General features: G+C 43.4%; 1 protein-coding gene across 1 annotated transcript in view; it reads left to right on the top strand.

Moving 5' to 3' along the window:
- LOC124788343 (mannose-binding protein C-like) overlaps nt 1-24671 on the top strand; it is an 816639-nt gene that overhangs the window by 317027 nt on the left and 474941 nt on the right. The window lies entirely within an intron of this gene.

Here is a 24671-nt window from a genome sequence, read left to right on the forward strand (position 1 = left end):
TGAGTTTCAGAAACATTATACAGTGAAACTTCCTGGCAGATTAAAACTGTGTGCCCGACCGAGACTCGAACTCGGGACCTTTGTCTTTCGCGGGCAAGTGCTCTACCAACCGAACTCGGGGCCTTTGCCTTTCGCGGGCAAGTGCTCTACCAACTGTTGGTAGAGCACTTGCCCGCGAAAGACAAAGGTCCCGAGTTCGAGTCTCGGTCGGGCACACAGTTTTAATCTGCCAGGAAGTTTCATATCAGCGCACACTCCGCTGCAGAGTGAAAATCTCATTCTGGAGACATTATACAGTGATTTTATTTATAAATGTCCTTCTTGATCGCCTATGTTATAAAACTCACATCACTGGTTTCGAGTTATTGTCATCATCGGATCTGTTCCGAAAAGAAAATAGAAAAAATAAAAAAAATAATATGACAATAAGGCTAAATGTGTGGAAAACCTAGGAGTACATAAAAAGATAACAGCAGCCATACATGTCAGCTACACGTAGTTAGATATCAAGTCCTTTCGCCTTAGCTATAAAAAACTGAGTGAAGGAATCAACGACGACGTCCGGCCAGACCAAACACAACGAACAATACCGAACAATATGCAAAAAAAAAAAAAAAAAGTGGTCAGCGCATCTGACTGCCCTGCAAAGGACCCGGGTTCGATTTCCGGTCCGGTCGGGGATTTTCTCCACTCGTTTTTCTCATCATCGTTTCATAATCATCGACATGCAGGTCGCCCCATGTGCGTTCAACTGAAAAGCGGCAGAACTTCCCCCAGCTGGGGAGCCCCTACCTTCATTTCGATGCTGATCATTGCGATCATTTTATTTTATTTCATTTCATATATGAATATAGTCGTCGAATAATCTGCAGACGTGGTTACATGAAAAGTGCTGGTAATGGTCTGGGGGCGTCCTGTACTTACACAAACACAAGTAACCCAGTGGAGGGCACTAGTGCTACGTTACATGAATGATCGGTGTCACAAATTCAGTAGGTTAGAGCAGAATACGCATGCTAACTAGTTAAACTGGTTCCACGCAGCAAACTGTGTGTCTAATAACGAAATATAAGATGTAGGAATAAAATCCACGATTAAAATATGACTAAAACATGTAAATGTCAAACACTGTTAAAAGAAATCTGTTGGTATGACAATGTAAATAACACAGCAGTGTGTGAAAGTTCGATTAAAAGGCGTAAAAAGCAGTATACAGTAGAAGCTGTTAACAGAAAGACCTTTCAGGATGACGAAGCTTACAAAACGCAACCTTATGTGAAGATGGTAAGTGAAACAATAACTTTATTATAAACGTCCTGGTAGCGGATAGCGCGTTCAGAGTACGACAACGCAGCTAGCGCCGCTCGTGGCCTCTCTTTAAGCTGTTCTGTTTTCCTGTGGAGTTGCCTGCGGATGGAAGCACCTGTCCCCGTACCGCTGACGTCTCCTGTGTACAGCCGGCCGCGAAGCAGATGAACCTGTTCATACCAGTAAGTTCCTGAACACGTCTTAGTAAGCGTTCAGGCTAAACAGTTCCTGGTCATTGAGCAATAACACCAAAACAATGGTTGCCTTATTCTATGGATCTACATCTCCATTTCCGCGAATAGGTCCAATCCTTACCGTTCCATATTATCCCGCATATTCCCCGCTGCATGCTTTTCGTTAACCAAATGAGTTCCAAACGCGCTCTCATTTGGGCTTTACGTGTGTTCGCTGACGCGAATTTTGAAATTCCTCCGGGGCTGACCAATATAAAATCTTTCACAGTTGTGGCGGTTGATCTAGCAGACCCTGGATTCCAAATATTGATTCTTGTTGATGCCAGATTGGTGGAGTAGCTTGGACGCAATCGTGCCTTTTGCCTGAAATCAGATTTTAACTTTACTTTTTTCTGAAAACGTGCGCAGTTCTACCGAAACGTGCACCATTGTACGACATATTAACAAACCTATTGTCGACTGATCCTGTTTCCTTCTCATCATGTAGTTTTGACCTCGGCTTGTTGTATGGATTCATTACATCATCGTCATTATATCCATTCGCCCTGGCTACTTGTTTAATAACGTTCAATTCTTCTGTTTTGTCATTACGGTCGAGTCGCAACTTTAACACCCTGTTGATCAATACTTTTTAGGATTACAGGATTTCACATTTATGACAAGTGTCAGTAGCTGTTGGTTGCCTAAATATGCTCATCTTTTGTCTTTCATCGCCGTCCGCAGTGGCCGAGCGGTTCTAGGCGCCACAGTCTGGAACCGCGCGACCGCTACGGTCGCAGGTTCGAATCCTGCCTCGGACATGGATGTGTGTGATGTCCTTACGTTAGTTAGGTTTAAGTAGTACTAAGTTCTAGGGGACTGATGACCTCAGCAGTTAAGTTCCATAGTGCTCAGAGCCATTTGAACCATTTTTTTGGTCTTTCATCTTTCTTAGTCAACCTGATATCTAAAAAGGTTATATACTTCCTTCTTCCTCCACTCCCACTGTGATTTTAATTTTGTCCTGTATCACACTGACTCTTAGTGTTACTTCACGTTTTTTTTTTTTTTCATCACCTTCATACAGTAGTCTGATGTCATCTACGTACAGTCTGTAACCAACTGGAAAATTAGTTTTCCGTTATTACGAGTAGTGTATATTACCTTTTACACCTTTTATTCCTGTACATAGTGATGTGTTGTTTATGTTGTCATGCCAGTGGGGTTCTGTTAATAGGAAAACTGGAAATTTGTGGTAAGGTCTTAAGGGACCAAACTGCTGAGGTCATCGGTCCCTAAGTTTACACACTACATAATATAAGTTAAAGTAACTTACGCTATGGACAACAGACACGCCCATGCCCGAGGGAGGACTCGAACCTCCGACGGTGGGAGCCGCCCGGACCGTGACAAGGCGCCTCAGACCGCACGGCTACCCCGCGCGGCTTCTGTTAGTAGTCTTTATCTTTTCCGTATTATACGCAAGTTTTAAGCATGGATTTTTTTCCCTCATGTTATATTGCATTGTTACACACAGTTTGCCGTGTGAAATCACTGTAATCCATTACTATGCATATTTTATGTTAAACTACTAAATTTGTGGCCACTCATACACCGCAGCACTAGTGTCCTCTACTGACTTGGATAGTGTAGAACGCCCGCCGATCCTACCGTGTCTACAGATTAATGGACGATATTTGTTTCTGAATACTTTCAGTGCTACGTACGGCTGGTATATATGACTACTAACAAAGGTATCTATTCATGTATTCGTAGGAATGCTGTATATTTAGCGTTATTGGCACATGTTTTTTTGTACTTTCTTTTTGGAACAGATCTGTCGATGGCAGTAAACCGAAAACAGTTACTATGAATTGTATACCGTATGTCATCAAGACGGAAATTTACAAATAAAACATGATATGGGATAGAGGGTTTATACAAGGGCGATGTACTTGAGGACAATATTATGGAAATGGAAGGGGATGTAGATGAAGATGAAATGGGAGATAAGATACTGCGTGAAGAGTTTGACAGAGCACTGAAAGACCTGAGTCGAAACAAGGCCCCCGAGTAGACAACATTCCACTGGAACTACTGATGGCCTCGGGAGAGCCAGTCATGACAAAACTCTTGCCATCTGGTGAGCAAGATGTATGAGACAGGCGAAATACCCACAGACTTCAAGAAGAATATAATAATTCCAATCCCAAAGAAAGCAGGTGTTGACAGATGTGAAAATTACCGAACTAGCAGTTTAATAAGTCACGGCTGCAAAATACTAACGCGAATTCTTTACAGACGAATGGAAAAACTGGTAGAAGCGGACCTCGGGGAAGATCAGTTTGGATTCCGTAGAAATGTTGGAACACGTGAGGCAATACTAACCTTACGACTTATCTTAGAAGAAAGATTAAGGAAAGGCAAACCTACGTTTCTAGCATTTGTAGACTTAGAGAAAGCTTTTGACAATGTTGACTGAAATACTATATTTCAAATTCGGAAGGTGGCATGGGTAAAATAGAGAGAGCGAAAGGCTATTTACAATTTGTACAGAAACCAGACGGCAGTTATAAGAGTCGAGGGGCATGAAAGGGAAGCAGTGGTTGGGAAAGGAGTGAGACAGGGTTGTAGCCTCTCCCCGATGTTATTCAATCTGTATATTGAGCAAGCAGTAAAGGAAACAAAAGAAAAATTCGGAGTAGGTATTAAAATTCATGGAGAAGAAGTAAAAACTTTGAGGTTCGCCGATGACATTGTAATTCTGTCAGAGACAGCAAAGGACTTGGAAGAGCAGTTGAACGGAATGGACAGTGTCTTGAAAGGAGGATATAAGATGAACATCAACAAAAGCAAAACGAGGATAATGGAATGTAGTCAAATTAAATCGGGTGGTGCTGAGGGGATTAGATTAGGAAATGAGACACTTAAAGTAGTAAAGGAGTTTTGCTATTTAGGGAGTAAAATAACTGATGATGGTCGAAGTAGAGAGGATATAAAATGTGGACTGGCAATGGCAAGGAAATCGTTTCTGAAGAAGAGAAATTTGTTAACATCGAGTATAGATTTAAGTGTCAGGAAGTCGTTTCTGAAAGTATTTGTATGGAGTGTAGCCATGTATGGAAGTGAAACATGGACGATAAGCAGTTTGGACAAGAAGAGAATAGAAGCTTTCGAAATGTGGTGCTACAGAAGAATGCTGAAGATAAGGTGGGTAGATCACGTAACTAATGAGGAGGTATTGAATAGGATAGGGGAGAAGAGAAGTTTGTGGCACAACTTGACTAGAAGAAGGGATCGGTTGGTAGGACATATTCTGAGGCATCAAGGGATCACAAATTTAGCATTGGAAGGCAGCGTGGAGGGTAAAAATCGTAGAGGGAGACCAAGAGATGAATACACTAAGCAGATTCAGAAGGATGTAGGTTGCAGTAGGTACTGGGAGATGAAGAAGCTTGCACAGGATAGAGTAGCATGGAGAGCTGCATCAAACCAGTCTCAGGACTGAAGACGACAACAACAGCAACATTGGACTGTTTACAGACGTCATGGCTTCTGTGGATTATATGTGCTCAGTGAGTGACCGCCACTTAACCACAGCAGCAATGTTCAGCGTCCAGAATGTATAAGCTACAGTTTACATCATACGGTGGCCAATGGAAGACCGAGTACAGGGAACATAGCGAGATGGCCTAAAGCAGGGGTCTCCAAACTACGGCCCGCGGGCCGAAACCGGCCCGCGAGTGCCGGCAAACAGGCTCGCGTTAGCTGGTCGGACATCCCCGGTATCCGGCCCGCCAAATATTTGAGGTGGTACCTACACTGCCAACAAATGACTTTCCAGGCCTATCGCGACCAACACACCGCGACATTGTCGGACACAATCACGCAACAGAACTATCAAATATATGCTCTGGCTCTGCTACTCGCCACAAGACTACATAACTAAACTTATTGTTGCGCCTCTTGAAAAAACAATGCGTTGACATTCTATACCTCTACGTCTTGCAGTAATAGTGTTCCTAACAATGATTTTGAAGAATGTGCAGTGACATACTTTGTTGTCGGTGAAATTCGCCAGAATAAAATACGCCTGAATTTCGGTCAGCTACGTCCACCAATCAAAATTATGTAATGAAATACAAATCGTAGTTCGTTTCAGTGTTAGCTATTCCCACAACCTTAGCTTTTTGCGATTTTATCTTTCCTTTAGGGTAACATTACGGTGATCATGGATTGCTAGGGTGCTTTAATCCCACTAGGTCGATCGTGGCCCTTACGACTTCGTGGAGGAGTCAATGTGGCCCGCATACTAAAAAGCTTGGAGACCCCTGGCCTAAAGCAAAATAAAATAAGAGAAGCAGCTCGAGCTGATGGCGGTTCCACTTGCTGTTGTTCACTATAGTGACCGCACACAAGTGGCGATCGATTCCGTGGGTCCAATGGTGATAATTTACAGCTGTTGTAGATTCTCGACACGAGACCTTGAGATGTGACCGTGGGCTGTGCCGGTTTGCCGCAATAGATGCGGGCCGGCTACGCTGATACGGCGCATGTAAATCCGGGCGCCGGCCGCTGGCTGTTGGCTATCGGCGAATCGTCGACTTTGAAACTGCCGAGTAGCCTTGGGCGCACTCCCTATCTGCCAGCCGAATGGGCGGCATCGCTCGCCGCTTCTCGGATTTCATCGAACGCCGAGTGAGATACCAGCCGAATCTGGCAGCTAACCTCGCGCTAGCGACGCGATGACACGTGGCGTTGGTGGAGACCAGAGCTTGCACGCTTTAGAAGTACCGTGTTTACCGCTACGTGGCCGCATAACTTTCAGATAAAAAGCGAGCGGAGTTAATTCGCATTTGCATATCAAAACAATGAAATTTTAGTATCACACACGCCAAAAGAACGCATGCCAACGGCTTTCCTGCTCATGTTTATGTTAACTACATCTCTGTAAATTATACATGAGTCTCCTGCTTGGCAGACGTGCTTTTCGAGATTAAGCTCTTTTAGAAGTTGTGTACGGTTCGCTATCTAAAGATATTTTTCAGTGTTTTTTTTTTTTAACTTCGTAAATTAAATTGTCTGACAGAGCACGTTGGGCAACAAATTCATCACCAACATTTTGAAGGCGGGATACTGCGCTCGAAGTAGAAGGATCATATTTGAAAGACATGAACACTATTTCTATAAGCCAAGAAACAAAAATGCTATTAGTGAACATTTTTCCTAATGGAAATGAGAGATCTGTAAGAATTTCACTTTCACTTTCTCTTACTACTGATATCTGATTATGGGTTTCACGTGATCGAATTTAAAAAAAAAAAAAAAAAAATCTAATCTTAGTGTAAAATACAGGATACACAGCAATAATAGCAATAGGCACAATCTTTCCAGGGTATATTTACCCATGTGAAAAGAGGAAATTATCCGGTTGTAAACTGGAATGAAAAAATAACCGCCGCGCGGGTTTAGCCGAGCGGTCTGATGCGCTGCAGTCATGGACTGTGCGGCTGGTCCCGGCGGAGGTTCGAGTCCTCCTCGGGCATGGGTGTGTGTGTTTGTCCTTAGGATAATTTACGTTAGTAACTGATGACCTTAGCTGTTAAGTCCCATAAGATTTCACACACATTTGAACAAATATTTTTTTTTTCTTTTTTTTTTTTTTATAAGCGAAGGGTCACAGTTTATGCTTCCGTCTGCAACTAGATTATTAGGGAGGCAGCAATGTCTTCTGTGAACAAAGAAGAGCAGTCAGTTGTCACACGGGACACACACCAGAAAGTTGAGTGTATCACTGCAGTATATTTGAATCTCACTTCCTCTGAATGTGTGGGTAGGGTCGAAACACATACGCTGGCGCACTTGGTGGACGTAGAAGCAGATCCACAACAGACAAATGAATCGCAAAGTTACCATAGCAACCAGTAAGCTCGGGAAGAAGATCGCAAAGGAGCATTCGAAACATCGAGTTGACTCAGCTTCCAGCCCTGACTTTATGATGAAAGTTCGTCAAATTTTTGTTGTGGTCTCAAACTGCAAGTTATAAGTTTCCGAAGAACAAATAGGCGCCTAAGACAGTACTTAAATTCTATGCGAACAAGAAATTAATCGTATATACAACTACTGAATCGTTTATACCCTTCAACTTGAAGCTAAATGTTAACTAACAAATCCACAGTAAAGTGGAACACTTGCAGTTTTTCGTTTTAGGTGAGATAAGTATTCAAATCTAATAATAGAGGACATCTTGAAAAACTCTTAAAAGCTGCTATTTTAGATGATCATTACATTTCTGCAACTAATTTAGGTCAATGACCATGATTTTACAGACACGTAAACAGAATAAAAATATTAAACTTCCTGGCAGATTAAAACTTTGTGCCGGACCGAGACTCGAACTCGGGACCATTGCATCTCGCCGGAAACCGCTCTACCGACAGAGCTACCCAGTTTTAATCTGCCAGGAAGTTTCATGTCAGCGCACACTCCGCTGTAGAGTGAAAATTTCATTCTAGAATAAAAATATTGTTTAGCAAAACTACCTTGAAAAGACAATGATGTCAAACAGCAGTCAAAAAATACTCACAAAAATCCTAAATAACAATATTTAGAGTAGTATTTCTTTAAGAAAGCTTGGTTGCTGTCAGTCTCTGTATCTACACAAAATTCTGTTAAGAAACTGAAATTACTTGAGTACAAGCTTTTGTTTCAGACGTTTCTAATTATTTTTACAATAACTGCTGCAAACCACTCCCTCTAAGAGGACGTAGTTTGTCGCGGCGACATTCTTGAATAAATGCTTCACGGAGTTCTTGACGCGTCAGAGTTGTACGCAGTCTTAAGCTTTCGATGATTTTGTCAGGAGCTATCCGTAGGTCGGGTGGGTCTTTAGTCATGTCGCCGAATTTTGTCATGGAGACTTCAAGAGGTCAGGGAACGTCCGTGTGCTACCACAGATTATGTCGACGTTTGTGACGGATGTTGATTTCGGTAGGTGGCGTGTGATTCGGCTTATTTCTTTGTAACTTTTCAGTACCGAGCGCACCTTTTAAAGGTGTAACGGCTGTCCCGTCTAAAGTTGTTGCACAACGGCTATACCCAAGGCGCGTGGAAACGGACCTAATATAGAAATAAGTTGAACCAACTACCATCTATAGAAATCAACATCGCTACCAATGTTCTAGCATACACAGCGACATAATGTCTCGTGACATTTCCACAAATCACTTCGGCCAAATAAATAACGTAACATACGGCCTGCGGATAATTATTGCCGATGGCAACGGAGGACGTCGTCGAAAGCTTGAAATGGCATCAAAGAGATATGATTTAAATTCACTTTTGAAACTGTTACTGCTGTCTGTCAGACATTTTATTTCATCTGGTAATTTGTCAAAAATTTCTGTAGCAGCATATTTTACCCCCTTCTGTGCCAAAGATAGGTTGAGTAAAGGATAGTGTAAGTCTTTCTTTTCTCTGGTATGGTAATCATGAATGTTACTATTGTTTTTAACCTGGTCCATGTCGTCGGGAACAAATTTCATTAGTGAGTAAATGTACCGTGAGGCTGTTGTAAGAATTCTGCATTTTAAAAAGATGCCTACGAGACGTGCGACTATGTACCCCACACATTATTCTAACCACTTTCTTTTGAGCAGTGAATACTTTTTGTCGAAGTGTAGAGTTACCCCAAAATATTATTCCGTATGACATCAGAGAGTGAAAGTTCAAATGGTTCTGAGCACTATGGGACTTAACATCTGTGGTCATCAGTCCCCTATAACTTAGAACTACTTAAACCTAACTAACGTAAGGACATCACACACATCCATGCCCGGGGCAGGATTCGAACCTGCGACCGTAGCGGTCGCGCGGTTCCGGACTGAGCGCCTAGAACCGCTAGACCACCGCGGCCGGCAGAGTGAAAGTATGCAAAGTATGTTAGCTTGCTAATTTCTATATCCTCAAAATTGGCAATTATTCTGATTGCAAAAGTTGCTGAAACTAGTCACTTTAGAAGATCCAAATATGAATTTTCCAATTAAGATTCTCATATATGTGCACGCCCAAAAACTTAGTATGCTCTACCCTGTCTACTGACTTCTGTTGATGTGTTATATTTATTGAAGGAACTGTACTTTTGCAGCAGAAAATTTGAAGTACTGCGTTTTTTTCAAAATTTAGACCAAGCCCATTTGCAGAAAACCAATTAATAACTTTTCCAAAGACCTTATTTGTATCATCTTCAATTGGAGTTTCTTTTACTGGATTAATAATTATGCTTGTATCATTAGCAAACAGTGTCAGTTCAGCTTCTTGTTTCAGATAAGAAAGGAGGTCGTTCACATACACCAAGAACAGAAGGGGACCCATGATTCAACCTTGTGGAACACCTAATGTAATTTCGCCCCAGTTAGATGAAGTGGCAAACTTATTTAAATCACTTGACCCATATAAAGAACTTTTTGTTTCCTGTTCTGTAGGTATGACTTAAACCACCCATATGCTATTCCATTTATAACATGGAATTGTAATTTCTGTAACGTAACGTCATGGTTCACACAATCAAATACTTTGGACAAGTCACAGAAAATTCCTGTTGGTGACATTTTACTATTTAAACACTATTATGTGGACACTGAAAATGTATATTGCTGTCTCAGTGGAACAGCATTTTTGAAATCCGAACTGTGATTTACTAAGTATCCCATTACTGTTGAGATGGCTAACAACACTTGAGTACATTATTTTCTGAAAGATTTTTGAAAATGCTGTAAGTAAGGATACTGGCCGATAAGAATTGACATCTGTGGTGTCCCCCTTTTTGTAGAGAGGCCTGACAATGGCATATTTTAATCAGGGTGGGAAAATACCTTGAGTTAGTGATGCATTACATATGCGACTCACAACATCAACTGTAACTGCTCCACATTGTTTTAATATCTTATTAGAGATGTCATCTACTCCAACAGAACATTTAGTTTTCAAAGATTTAATAATTTTATTTATTCCACAAGAGGTTGTCAGGTGAAACTTAATCTGACTAAATTTTTGCAAAACTAACATTGCTATGTATTTCCTGGCTTTTCCTTTTGAACTGTTCTCACCAATTTTTTCCCCTACACTTAAGAAATGGTTGTTAAATACATTAGCTACTTGTGTACTGTTGGTTAGGATGGTTTCATTCTCTTTAACGGTAATACTACCTACCCCATGCCGGCCGCGGTGGTCTAGCGGTTCTAGGCGCTCAGTCCGGAACCGCGCGACTGCTACGGTCGCAGGTTGGAATCCTGCCTCGGGCATGGATGTGTGTGATGTCCTTAGGTTAGTTAGGTTTAAGTAGTTCTAAGTTCTAGGGGACTGATGACCACAGATGTTAAGTCCCATAGTGCTCAGAGCCATTTGAACGAACCCACCCCAGTGGTTACTTTTCCTGTCTCCCTTCTAACAACATTCCATATTGATTTGATTTTATTGCCAATGTTGAATTTCTTCTCTAACATACATATTTCTTGATTTCCTTACAACTTTTCTCAGTGTGTTACAATAATTTTTATAGTGTAAAACTACTTCTGGATCTTTACTGGTTCTTGAGATCTCATACAGTTTTCTTTTTCTTTATGAAGACACTTCAGTACCTGTAGTAATCCAAGGTTTCTTTGAAAAGTGTGTGGTATTACATTTAGTAATTTTCTTTGGGAAACAATGTTCAAAAAGGGATATAAATTTATCAAGAAATATGTTGCATTTATCATTAGCATTTGGCTCATTATATACATCTCCCCAATTGACATTTCTTAAACTTTCTCTGAAGTACTCTATAGCTATCGGGTTGAGCGACCTCACACTTTTACTTAATGGTTTCTGAAGTGTACACCCTGTTAGGTTTTGTAAGTTAATCAGTTGTGGATCATGGTCTGACAATCCATTTACCACAGGGAAAGCATGGGTTTGTTTTACATCCTCCGTCTGTACAAATACATATCTGTTAGAGTGCTACTGTCTTGAGCTATACATGTAGGGAAATTGGCCACTGATTATAAGATATATGTTGTTAATAACACTTCTAGTTCACTTTTCCTATCAGAATTACTTAGAAAGTTTACATTGAAATCACAGATTTATAACTTCTTTTCGTCTGACAGGCAGCATAATAGGGAGTCAGCCTTTTTTTATGAATAGCTCCCAGTGTCTTAATGGGGACCTGTACACTGTTGCTAATATCAACACTACATTATCTAGCTGAAGTTCACATGCACAAACCTCAAAGTGCTGATTAACACAAAATGTGCTCACTTCTACAGTAATTATGCACTGCAATTGCATGCACTGTTTTTACGGTCGGAGCCATTCTAAAACGGTTTTTCAAATGAAAATTTTGTTCGAGTACACTCCAGGGGAAGGCGGTATGGCCCTATAGGTAGCGCTAATGTTTCGCTAAAATGCGCGTGGCCGGCTACCTATGCGAGATGACGTAATCGGTTGTCGGATGATGTACCACCGTCACGACGTGATAATGAAATTCGTCTGACATTCTTGCGCCCATCCGCACAGCGAAAGTTCAGGCTTGCTGGGAATGAAGCGTTAGGCATAACGGATTGCGGGATGAGTCGGGCGAAAACACGCGTGCCGGTGGCTTCGGAGCCCCGTATCGCCGACCTCCAGCCTGTCATTAGCGCGGTGCGAAATATGAGTTACTGGCGCGTCCCGTTTTGGAAAGAGCGGTTTCAATTGCTCCGTACGACCGACACCGTCCTTGGCATTATTAATGAACGCTCAAGATGGGAAAGGGGACCGTCAGCCCCAGCTGCCAGTGCACGTATTGAGTGACCGGGGTGCGTTGCAAATCCAGAGTCAAGACGAATGAGCAATGTGGATGACTCATGTGGTTTTTTACATACATCATTAGGTTTCATTTTATTACGGTCTCAGTCTTTTTCTGACAGATGCCGTATTTTGCCATACTAAAGAATCTTGACAAGTGGTTCTCCCTTCAACACAGATTCTCTTCTGCTGTTGCCAGAAGGTCCGAGCGTAACCTTTAGGCATTGTGAAAGGTCAGCACCTACTTGCTGTAAGGTTAACGCTGAAATTCGAGTTGTCTGTAAGTCCGATGGTAGGGATACCTGTACTGGGCTCGATCTTTATTTTTCGTCTTTGACCGTAAGCAACTATACGAGAAGGCCTACGAGATGTATAGCGCTACTGGTGCTTACTGTGGAGAGGCAAGGCACGAAATACAAACTCCTACGTCACTGGCCAGAAATCTGTCTTTACCGGTTCAACGCATCTATGAGTGTAGCCTAGAGAACTGTCTGTTAATAAGCAACGTAGGGTTTTATTGGCTAGGATCTCTCTTCTCCAACTTCGCCTGAGCTGGGGACAGGCGGCCAATCACATGTGACGGATTTCGACAGTATAACGCAACTGCCCGAACGCTCGTCTCCCTGCGTGTGTCAGCGCGAGGGAGGTTTTCTTGCCTTTTTTGGTATAAACAATGTCAACAACTGTCGCCTATACATCGTTTTTTGCTGCTTCTCTGACGGAATGGGAGCCCCTGCTGGAATGCGTTCGCTCAGTGTTCCCAGAGCTACTGGGTCATAAGATTGCACGAGTGGAAACTAGCAGGCACGTGCTTAAGACAGGCCTGCTAACAAATAGTGTCAGTAGATATGTCGATGTGGCCAGCAGAGACCCATTAGTTTAAAGTAACAAACAGCTGTCTGGATCGACTCCAAGCGCATCAGCTAGATGAGCAGTTCCAGCGTTTCGCCAAGCTCAAGCTTATCGTTTTTATTCCTGTCAATATATTATGTATTTTAATCGTTTTAATCAAACCTTGAAGCTGCCGTACGCTCCTGTTTGTTTATTTGCTTACTGCTGATTAAATGGAACTTTCTTATCCTCATTTTTAGTTTATGAATAGTACATTGCAGTCCATCTTAGTGAATATGCACAATACCTTCACTAGTTGGCGAGACTCATAACTGGCGTGCATGAACAATCTACCATATTGATCATAACCCTGAAATGAACAACACATTTAGTCAACAAATATTTGCGCAGCGGAATACGTCAGTGAACCTGTCCCGCACCTCCTAGACTCATAGAGTTTCAAACTTCCCTCAAACGCTGAAATACATTTGTGTACTCGTATGTAATGTATGTAGCTCAGCCTGTTACAAAAAGACGAAACTGTGACCAAGGGAAAGATGGGCCTAGGATTATGGAAGAGTACTTAGAGGGAGTGTGAAATAATTACAACAATTTTCAATAAGCCTGCATCGAGATAAAAATAGGAAGGAAACACAATGGGGATTACAATCACAGTGTAAGGACAGAGACGATCAAATACTGAAGAGACACAATGCGTAACTGCGTATTATCGAAAGTGCAAGCCTCGCGAAATCTTAAAACGATTAAAATTAGAAAAAGGCATTGAAGAGGACATTGGGAATGGCCGTAAGAGAATACATAGAAGAAATATAGGAATCAAAACCGTCTGTGTTAACCAGAACACGTGTCGCACATCATGATTCGCTTAATCTAACTAATCGAAATTCTGCGACCATAATGCGTCCAGAATATAGTATTAACAGAAATAATAGGAATGTTCAAAGGCCTTTCGCGAAACATGCATGAGAATAATAGACGTTTCGTTACCCACACGTTGCAGCGTGGTCACCGGAAACAAAGGGTAATAGCTGCCTTTCCGCGTAACCAAAGCTTTTGTCATATTCACTGACCAACGTTAAGGAAAGCAAAATAACGCACGCGTTTTTTGTTCCCAAGGAGTTTCCTGCTTCAAGGGTATCTATACTGACAGGATATCTTAATTTCAGTAGGTTCAAATGGCTCTGAGCACTATGGGACTTAACTTCTGAGGTCATCAGTCTATTTCAGTAGGTATTTCGTCTGCTGAAGACTGACGAATTGCTAAAAGCGTGATGATAGTAAGTGTGATAATGTTTAATGCCGTATATGCAGCCAACTTTTAAGGTCATTGCCAGCCCAGCCCCCTGCTGAGGGAAACAAATAACGGATAAAGTGAAAATAATAATAACCGCCCAACCCTCCCTTTTCTCAGCCTTTCGTGCCACTAAATCCAGTGATTCTCAACCAATCTCAGACAGTTAGCCATCAATGCAATCAGATATGAGCTACTAACACACACACACACACACACACACACACACACACACACACACACACACACCACCACCACCATCATCATCATCACAAACATTAGTTCCTGACTAAATATTAGAAGGAATAAAAGTTTTCTATGAGAAGTTTTATTTTTAATATGATGAAAGATAAATGATATTTACTTTTTGTAGGTGTTTTATTAAACCACTGGCTTCTAACAACTTTGTACAGAATTCTGAAGCAATTCCAAGTGGACTGCGAGTGCTGCCTACAGCTTCTTCTCAGCAAACAAAGTTAACTATTTAGATTGCGCGTAGATATTTTTTGCAGAACATGCACCACCGCTGCTCTCACTAGCGACACTTGCTTCACTCACTGCGTCCACCCCCATTTACAGCCAATCAACTTAAAATGTATGCACCGTAATTACTGCTTGTAAATAACTTGATTGCTTCACTCCTTAATTTTGAACTGGCAGTAACTGTAAGAGTTCATGCTGCCATTGTTTTGTGTCTGATCACTGTCACTAATAATAATAACAATAATAATAATAATAATAACAAAGTGTATGATTATTATTATTATTATGTTCTAATAGAATGGAAAATAAAAGAAGGGTAAAAAACCTATACACAGCTGGGTAGAGCGAAAAGCGCGATGAATTGTTTGACTTTTGCAGACCATGTCGTAACAAGAAATGTAACCTTACAGCACGCAAAGAAAAGACTTCTGAAGCAAATAGCTGAAAAGGCAGGTTTACAAATGACGTATGAAAAGGTAGAATACATGAGCGATGAAAGAAGAAGGCGTGCTGAAAAGTAATGTCTCCGCAATTTTTATGTGAAAACTGATAAAGCTTCTGAAATGAAGTAAACGTTATTAACGTTTTACATATTTATTCTTCATTTCTACATATCTGCAGCCCTCTGCCGCTAGAGATCTCCGATTTGTAGCGTGTAACATGGCGGTGTTTAACGTAACTCTATATCGGTGGGTGAGAAACAGCGGGCTGTAATCGAGTATCAAAGTACAAGAGTTCGTCCACACACGGAGCGCCCTCTACTCCAGCACGACAATGCCGTACCACACAGGAGCGCTGCCACATCTGCAGCAGTCCGACACCTTGGGTTCACTGCCGTCGATAATCCTCCATACAGTCCCGACATGACCCCACCCGATTTTTATGTTTCCGAAAGTTAAAGTACACCTTCGAAGACTTCACTTTGATAGTGACGAAGCGGTGCAAGCACAGTTGAGGGTGTGGCTACGTCAACAAAGTCAGACATTCAACAGTGACGGTATTAAGAATGTGGTTTCTCGTTGGCAGAAATGTGTTCGTCGGTAGGGTGACTGTGATGAGAAGTGAATATGTAGACATGGAGAATAGAGATGTATAATACTAATAAGGTTTGTTTTATTTGAAAAGCTTTAAGAAATTTCACATAAACAATTAGGAGGAAACATTTTCAGCACATCCTCGTAATTACAAATGCCAAGTACAAGATCAAGAAAACTGAGAACTTTAAATATCTGGATAAAAATAGAAAGTGAAAAAGAAGCGATTAAAATCATAAGTAGCAACTGACAAGGGTGTTCATGCGAAGTGAGTATAGTAAAAAAAGTTTTTCCAAAGATATTAAAATAAGGCGTTATGGCTCAAATGGCTCTGAGCACTATGGAAGTTAACATCTGAGGTCATTAGTCCTCTAGAACTTAGAACTACTTAAACCTAACCAACCTAAGGACATCAGACACATTCATGCCCGAGGCAGGATACGAACCTGCGACCGTAACGGCCGCGCGGATCCAGACTGAAGCGCCTAGAACCGCTCGGCCACACCGGCCGCCTGTGTGCAGTGAGTAGACTATGTGAGGAAGTTGTCGATCATACATTTGTTTCGCAAGCTTTAACATCCACCACATCGTGCCACATATTGCTAGTGTTAAAAAATGTAATGAATGGTAACTTATGTATTCAGTATTGCAGCCTTACGAAACAATAATACTATTGACCTTTTAATAAAAGTCTAGTTTCATGACGTGAACTCAGTCATGTCCTTTTGTTTTGACCCCGCAGAAGGTTTTATTGTACTCTTCAGGGAGTAGTTACCCGCAGGTTGGGAGCCACTGCATTGCACGGTTTGCACATCAGTGTCGGCTGAAGTGCAGCAGAGCTGGTGGCGGCGAGTGTCGTGGGCCAGCCCGGGCTAGGCTGGAATCCCTCCCTGCCCGGCGTGCCACACGCGCCTGAGCGGCGCGCCGAGAGCTCTGCGGCTGCCGCAGCAACACCTGGCCGCCGCCTCCCGCCCCCACCTTCGCGCCCCCAGGCCCACACCGTCCCGCCTCCAGCCCCACACCGGCATTCGCCGAGCCGTCAGCAACACCCCGCGCTCGGCGCCCGTTATCACCCCGCGCGACACCACCGCATACCGGGCAGTTTCTCCAGTTTACGCGTCGCCGCGGGCCACGCTACCAGAACACGTGGCTTTTGCCTCCCCCTACCCTGGAGGTCACAGTCAAAGATACGTTTTTTTCCATCGATGAGCAAAAACATGACGACCACTGCGTCAACAGCTTGTTGTTACCCATTTGGAACGCAGTACAGCGGCGATTGTACATGGCATGAATTCGACATTTCCTTGAAACTGCTACGGAAGCAAAGGCAACTTCACAGCAAACATAAACATAGCCAAAGCCTTGCAGACAAACAAAAATTACGCGAAGCGAAACGTAGTGTGAAGAGGGCTATGCGAGAGGCGTTCGATGAATTCGAGCCGGCCGCGGTGGCCGTGCGGTTCTAGGCACTTCAGTCCGGAACCGCGTCACTGCTACGGTTGCAGGTTCGAATCCTGCCTCGGGCATGGATGTGTGTGATGTCCTTAGTTTAGTTAGGTTTAAGTAGTTCTAAATTCTAGGGGACTGATGACCTCACATGTTGAGTCCCATAGTGCTCAGAGCCATTTGAACCATTTTGATGAATTTTAAAGTAAAGTTCTATGTACTGACTTGGCAGAAAATCACAAGAAATTTTGGTCTTGTGTCAAAGCGGTAGGTGGATCAAAACAAAATGTCCAGACACTCTGTGACCAAAATGGTACTGAAACAGAGGATGACAGACTAAAGGCCGAAATACTAAATGTCTTTTTCCAGAGCTGTTTCACAGAGGAAGAAAAATGGTTCAAATGGCTCTGAGCACTATGCGACTTAACATCTTTGGTCATCAGTCCCCTAGAACTTAGAACTACTTAAACCTAACTAACCTAAGGACATCACACAACACAGAGGAAGACTGCACTGTAGTTCCTTCTCTAGATTGTCGCACAGATGACAAAATGGTAGATATCGAAATAGACGACAGAGGGATAGAGAAACAATTAAAATCGCTCAAAAGAGGAAAGGCCGCTGGACGTGATGGGATACCAGTTCGATTTTAGATAGAGTACGCGAAGGAACTTGCCCCCCTTCTCGCAGTGGTGTACCGTAGGTCTCTAGAAGAGGGTAGCGTTCCAAAGGATTGGAAAAGGGCACAGGTCATCCCCGTTTTCAAGAAGGGACGTCGAACAGATGTGCAGAACTATAGACCTATATCTCTAACGTCGATCAGTTGTAGAATTTTGGAACACGTATTATGTTCGAGTATAATGACTTTTCTGGAGACTAGAAATCTACTCTGTAGGAATCAGCATGGGTTTCGAAAAAGACGATCGTGTGAAACCCAGCTCGCGATATTCGTCCACGAGACTCAGAGGGCCATAGACACGGGTTCGCAGGTAGATGCCGTGTTTCTTGACTTCCGCAAGGCGTTTGATACAGTTCCCGACAGTCGTTTAATGAACAAAGTAAGAGCATATGGACTATCAGACCAATTGTGTGATTGGATTGAAGAGTTCCTATATAACAGAACGCAGCATGTCATTCTCAATGGAGAGAAGTCTTCCGAAGTAAGAGTGATTTCAGGTGTGCCGCAGGGGAGTGTCGTAGGACCGTTGCTATTCACAATATACATAAATGACCTTGTGGATAACATCGGAAGTTCACTGAGGCGTTTTGCGGATGATGCCGTAGTATATCGAGAGGTTGTAACAATTGGAAATTGTGCTGAAATGCAGGAGGATCTGCAACAAATTGACGCATGGTGCAGGGAATGGCAATTGAATGTCATTGTAGACAAGTGTAATGTGCTGCGTATACATAGAAAGAAAGAAAGATCCTTTATCATTTAGTTACAATATAGCAGGTCAGCAACTGGAAGCAGTTAATTCCTTAAATTATCTTGGAGTACGCATTAGGAGTGATTTAAAATGGAACGACCATATAAAATTAATTGTCGGTAAAGCAGATGCCAGACCGAGATTCGTTGGAAGAACCCTAAGGAAATGCAATCCGAAAACAAAGGAAGTAGGTTACAGTACACTTGTTAGCCCGCTGCTTGAATACTACTCACCGATGTGGGATCCGTACCAGATAGGGTTGATAGAAGAGAGAGAGAAGATCCGACGGAGAGCAGCGCGCTTCGTTACAGGATCATTTAGTAATCGCGAAAGCGTTACGGAGATGATAGATAAACTCCAGTGGAAGACTCTGCAGCAGAGACGCTCAGTAGCTCGGTACGAGCTTTTGTTGAAGTTTCGAGAACATACCTTCATCGAGGAGTCAAGCAGTATATTGCTCCCTCCTACCTATATCTCGCGAAGAAACGAGGATAAAATCAGAGATATTAGAGCCCATACAGAGGCATACCGACAATCTTTCTTTCCACGAACAATACGAGACTGGAATAGAAGAGAGGACCGATAGAGGTACTCAAGGTACCCTCCGCCACACACCGTCAGGTGGCTTGCGGAGTACGGATGTAGATGCAGATGTAGATACGTTTCCGGAGCTACGTGCACCAGATGATTATACACAAGTCACGCAATTCCCGTAATTTACGGGACGGTGGGTTTTGAGCGCGGTGCTGGCGCTCTGTAGCGTGCCAGATGCGTTCCACTAGGTTCAGTTAAGCGGAATTTTGTAGCCAAGACATGAACGTTAGTTCACTATCACGCCGCTCAAGCCTTCGTAGTATGCCACGTCGGAGGTTCGAGTCCTCCCTCGGGCATGGGTGTGTGTGTTGTCTATAGCGTAAGTTAGTTTAAGTTAGATTAAGTCGTGTATAGGCTTAGGGACCGATGACCTCAGCAGTTTGGTCCGATAAGACCTAACCACAAATTTTTCGTTCGTAGTATGATTTTCGCCCTCGGACACGGACAGTTACCCTGTTGAAAAACACCATGACGGTCGGGGGAGACATCAAGCGCTAAATGATGCAGGTGTCAGATGGTTCACAGTATTGCTCACGCAGTCCACAGCTGTCGTATTGTCTCCGACTACCGCCACAGGTCCCATTGAAGGCCAGATGAACGTCCCCCCCATAGCTTAATACTGTTCCCGCCGGCCTCTGTCCGTGACGCGGTGCATATTTCGAGGCCCCGTTCTCCTGGATTACGGCGTATCCCGAGGAGAATACCGACTCGGTGCAAAAAAGAAACGTGACTCATCCGACGAGGCGATACGTTTCCATCGAGTCACGGTACGGTATCAAGGACAACGTGCCAACAGCGTTCATGATTGACAATGTCGTTGAGTCAAGATGGAAACACGTTGAGGTCATCCGCTGCGGTGCCCTACGTTAATAACGTCCGCTGAACGGTGCGCTCCGAAACACGCGTGCTTTCACCAGCGTCGCACCCTGTCCTCAGATCTGCCGCAGATCGGCGCGGTGAGTCTCAGATCTGTTATGAGTGGAGGACGTCCAACGCCCCGTGGTTTCAACGTCCTTCAACTACCTACCCTATAAGCTCACGCCAGTAGCACGCTGACAGCTGACCAGCTAGCAGCGCATGTCGGGTGTTTCAAGCGTCAACTTCGCGTCTTCATATCTCGGGATGTAATGGGAATATTGCGATGCAATCAACGCCATTGTGTATGTGCTTTGTCATGCTATGGATTTCTGAAGAAAAAATGTAGGAGGTCCATTTAAAAAAACATAAGTTTGTGTTAAAAACACATATGCTTTCGTTTTAGAATGTTTCCAAATATGTATATTCGTGGGCCCCAGTCCTACATTGATACCGATGAAAGTCGTTTTCCAATAGCTGTTATTGTTCCAGAGATATTTTGGGTGGACAAGATAGCTGGGACACCCTGTATATATATAACAGTAAAAATGACCTGGAGTGGTTTTGGCAAACTAAGGTTTTCAAAAGCAAGATCTAATGTGTTTGAAACGGGTACAACCCGCGTCTGATATCAGTTTTGGCTTATGGCACTGAGAAACGGCCTTTAATGAACAAACCATTCAAAAACTAAGAGTTCCTTGGCGATCAATGCAGAAATGTATGTTACTAGTATTGAATGTTGGATTAGGTAACAAACTAGACTGTAAGACGCAGTTATTGTTTCCGATCGCGTGATAACCTTTTTCATTGAGAAGTATTTTAATTCGTTTAGTAAAAGTCATTTTTGTCACCGGTAGCCCCACGACATATGTTCTTGAACCTCCATCTGCATTCCACATACCGTCTTACGGTGTGTGACCGAACGAAATGGTGCAGTGGTTAGCACACTGGTCGCAGATTCGGGAGGTCGATGGTTCAAACCCGCTTTCGGCCGTCCAGATTCAGGTTTGTCGTGATTTCCCTAACTCGCTCCAGGCGAGTACAGGGATGCTTCCTTTCGCAAGGGCGCGGCCGATTTCCTTCCACATCCTTGACACGATCCCAGCTTGGGCTCAGTCTCTAATGACCTCGATGTCGACGGGACGTTAAACCCAATATTCTTTCTTACGGCGTGTGGAGGATAGTACTTTGTCTTCCACTGTAACTTCTCGTTTTTCCTGTCGCAGTTGCGTATGGTCCGCAGGAAGAACTATTCCTGAGACGTCTTCGTGTCAGTTGGACTATCCCTAATTTTACGATCATGGCCTCTTCTGGAGGCGTGCATAGGAAGAAACAATACACCGGGTAACTCTTTTATGAACGTACGCTCTCGGTATTTGAAGAGTAAACGGCACTGGAGTTGGCTCACCATCTGCGAGACGTTTTCTCGCTTACTAAATAAAACTGTAACGAAACGCGCTGCTCTTCTTTGGAGCTTCTCTATTTCTTCCATCAGTAATATCTAGTACAGATCCCAGACAGACGAGCAACACTCAAGTAATGGTTGAACGACGACTTTGAGAGCTATTTTCTATGTCGTCGACTACAGTTTCTGAGGATTCTTCCAATGAAACCCAGTCTGTCATCTGTCTTACCAGCGATTAGTCTTACGTCGTCGCCCAATTTTGTCATTTCGTACCTGTACTCCTAGACTCCTATGGAGTGACTGCTTCCAGTCGCAGTTCTGCAATCGTGCAATCGTACAATAATGGATGCCTCAGCTCTTTCTGCGTATTACGTTACATTTGTTTATGTTGAGAGCCAACTGCCAATCCCTGCAACGAGCGTCGGTCCTCAGCAGGTACTCCTGCATTTCAGTAAAAAACTCCAGCTCTGAGAGTTTTCTTTATACAACAGCGTTATGCGCGAAAAGCCTAATGGAATTTCCGACGTTGTCCACTTGGTCATTTGTGTATTACTGTGAAAAGTAATCATCTTTTAAGACTCCTTAGCGATACACCCGGAGTTACTTTTACGCAGGAAGACTTCTCTGCGTTGAGAATGATATGCTGTACTGTTTTTGCTAAAATCTCTTCAGTCTAATCACAAAATGACCTAGTAGATAGTGTCGGAAGTTCCATGCGGTTTTTCGCGGATGATGCTGTAGTATACAGAGAAGCTGCAGCATTAGAAAATTGCAGCGAAATGCAGGAAGATCTGAAGCGGATAGGCACTTGGTGCAGGGAGTGGCAACTGACCCTTAACATAGACAAATGTAATGTATTGCGAATACATAGAAAGAAGGATCCTTCATTGTATGATTATATGATAGCGGAACAAACACTGGTAGCAGTTACTTCTGTAAAACATCTGGGAGTATGCGTGCGGAACGATTTGAAGTGGAATGATCATATAAAAATTAATTGTTGGTAAGGCGGGTACCAGGTTGAGATTCATTGGGAGAGTCCTTAGAAAATGTAGTCCATCAACAAAGGAGGTGGCTTACAAAACACTCCTTCGACCTATACTTGAATATTGCTCATCAGTGTGGGATCCATACCAGGTTGGGTTGACAGAGGAGATAGAGAAGATCCAAAGAAGAGCGGCGCGTTTCGTCATAGGGTTATTTGGTAAGCGTGATAGCGTTACGGAGATGTTTAGCAAACTCGAGTGGCAGACTCTGCAAGAGAGGCGCTCTGCATCGCGTTGTAGCTTGCTCGCCAGGTTTCGAGAGGGTGCGTTTCTGGATGAGGTATCGAATATATTGCTTCCCCCTACTTATACCTCCCGAGGAGATCACGAATGTAAAATTACAGCGATTAGAGCGCGCACGGAGGCTTTCCGGCAGTCGTTCTTCCCGCGAACCATACGCGACTGGAACAGAAAAGGGAGGTAATGACAATGGCGCGTAAAGTGCCCTCCGCCACACACCGTTGGGTAGCTTGAGGAGTATAAATGTAGATGTAGATGTAGAAAGTTGGTCGGATATATCGTGCATTCGTATTTTGTTCATTAGATAGTAAGCCGGCCGAAGTGGTCTAGCGGTTCTAGGCGCGCAATCCGGAACCGCGCGACTGCTACGGTCGCAGGTTCGAATCCTGCCTCGGGCATGGATGTGTGTGATTTCCTTAGGTTAGTTAGGTTTAAGTAGTTCTAAGTTGTAGGGGACTAATGACCACAGACGTTAAGTCCCATAGTGCTCAGAGCCATTAGATAGTAAACTGCAACACAGGATAAGTATTGCTCTACAGCACCAAGATGACTTGCGAAAAACGCATGCAGTTAGGTTGATAAAAATATAGTGGGCAGAATATTGTTTCAATTAACAGTATATGCGGAATAATGAACCTTGTACTGCGTTCCATCAAAGCAAAGTTCAATGCATACATCCTGGAGTTGTTTACATACGACGCCTGGTGAAATCTGCCGGACAAACAGCCCACCAACAGGCGGAAGCCTTTTAAGTCAGAAGCTGTGCGCTCATTTCTAGCCCCAGAATATAATGATCCTCGCGAATCCCTTCCTTGAGTGGTTTATTATCCTGACACGCTGTCTTGGCTCCGCGCCTTAAGAGCCCACCTTATAAGGATGATGTACGAAAGACTGGAGGGGAATGTCGGCTTCGAAGGTCAGTTGTGACTCTCTGAGAGCACCAAGTGGCAAGTAACTTCGCACACCTGTTGTTTCGCGAAGATCAAAGCAGATATTACAGCAGACTTACTGGCAGTCGCAAATAGTTTCACCATCGCCAAAGCAATTTGTATAATGTGGGAGAACTATAGCCATTAGCTGGCCAAGATCTCCAGTCTTATGGAAACTGCTGAAAAAAAAGGGAGAAAGGAAGATTAGCGTTTAAAATCCCATCGACGATGAGTTCATTACAGAGGGGTCAAGGGCTCCAAAAGTGCAGATATTTGCTCGCTCTGTGAACACTCGGAAGACCAAAGTGCTGGCACACCTGCCCCTGGAATGGCTCTCTCTAGCTTTGATATCGCCACGTCTGATGCACATCTGGATCAGATAAAACGGAACACATCTTGCATGAACTCGCCGACACGGTGCACTTCTGGTCGACGACTGCGGAACGACTGCCCCTGAATACACCACCAGCTGGTGCACCAGGTCAGCTTCTGGCAACACTGGAAGCAGCACGGACTGCTATACCCTAAGAACACATCCAGAGTCTCTTTGATTCAGTGCCGAGACGCGTAGCAGCGGGTATAGTCAGCAATGGCGCAACGGTCAATATTGATTTCAAGATCTTCCTCACTTCTTATGGGGTTGTAATTTCAATCAAGTGATATACAAGGTGACAATTATTGAACTTTATGAAATAAAATCGTCGTAACTTCTGAAGAGTTCGCGTTAGGACGCTCAAACGGCTCGGTTGGCCACGGGGCAT

This window comes from Schistocerca piceifrons, chromosome 3 (assembly GCF_021461385.2).
Source record: "Schistocerca piceifrons isolate TAMUIC-IGC-003096 chromosome 3, iqSchPice1.1, whole genome shotgun sequence".
Classification (NCBI taxonomy): domain Eukaryota; kingdom Metazoa; phylum Arthropoda; class Insecta; order Orthoptera; family Acrididae; genus Schistocerca; species Schistocerca piceifrons.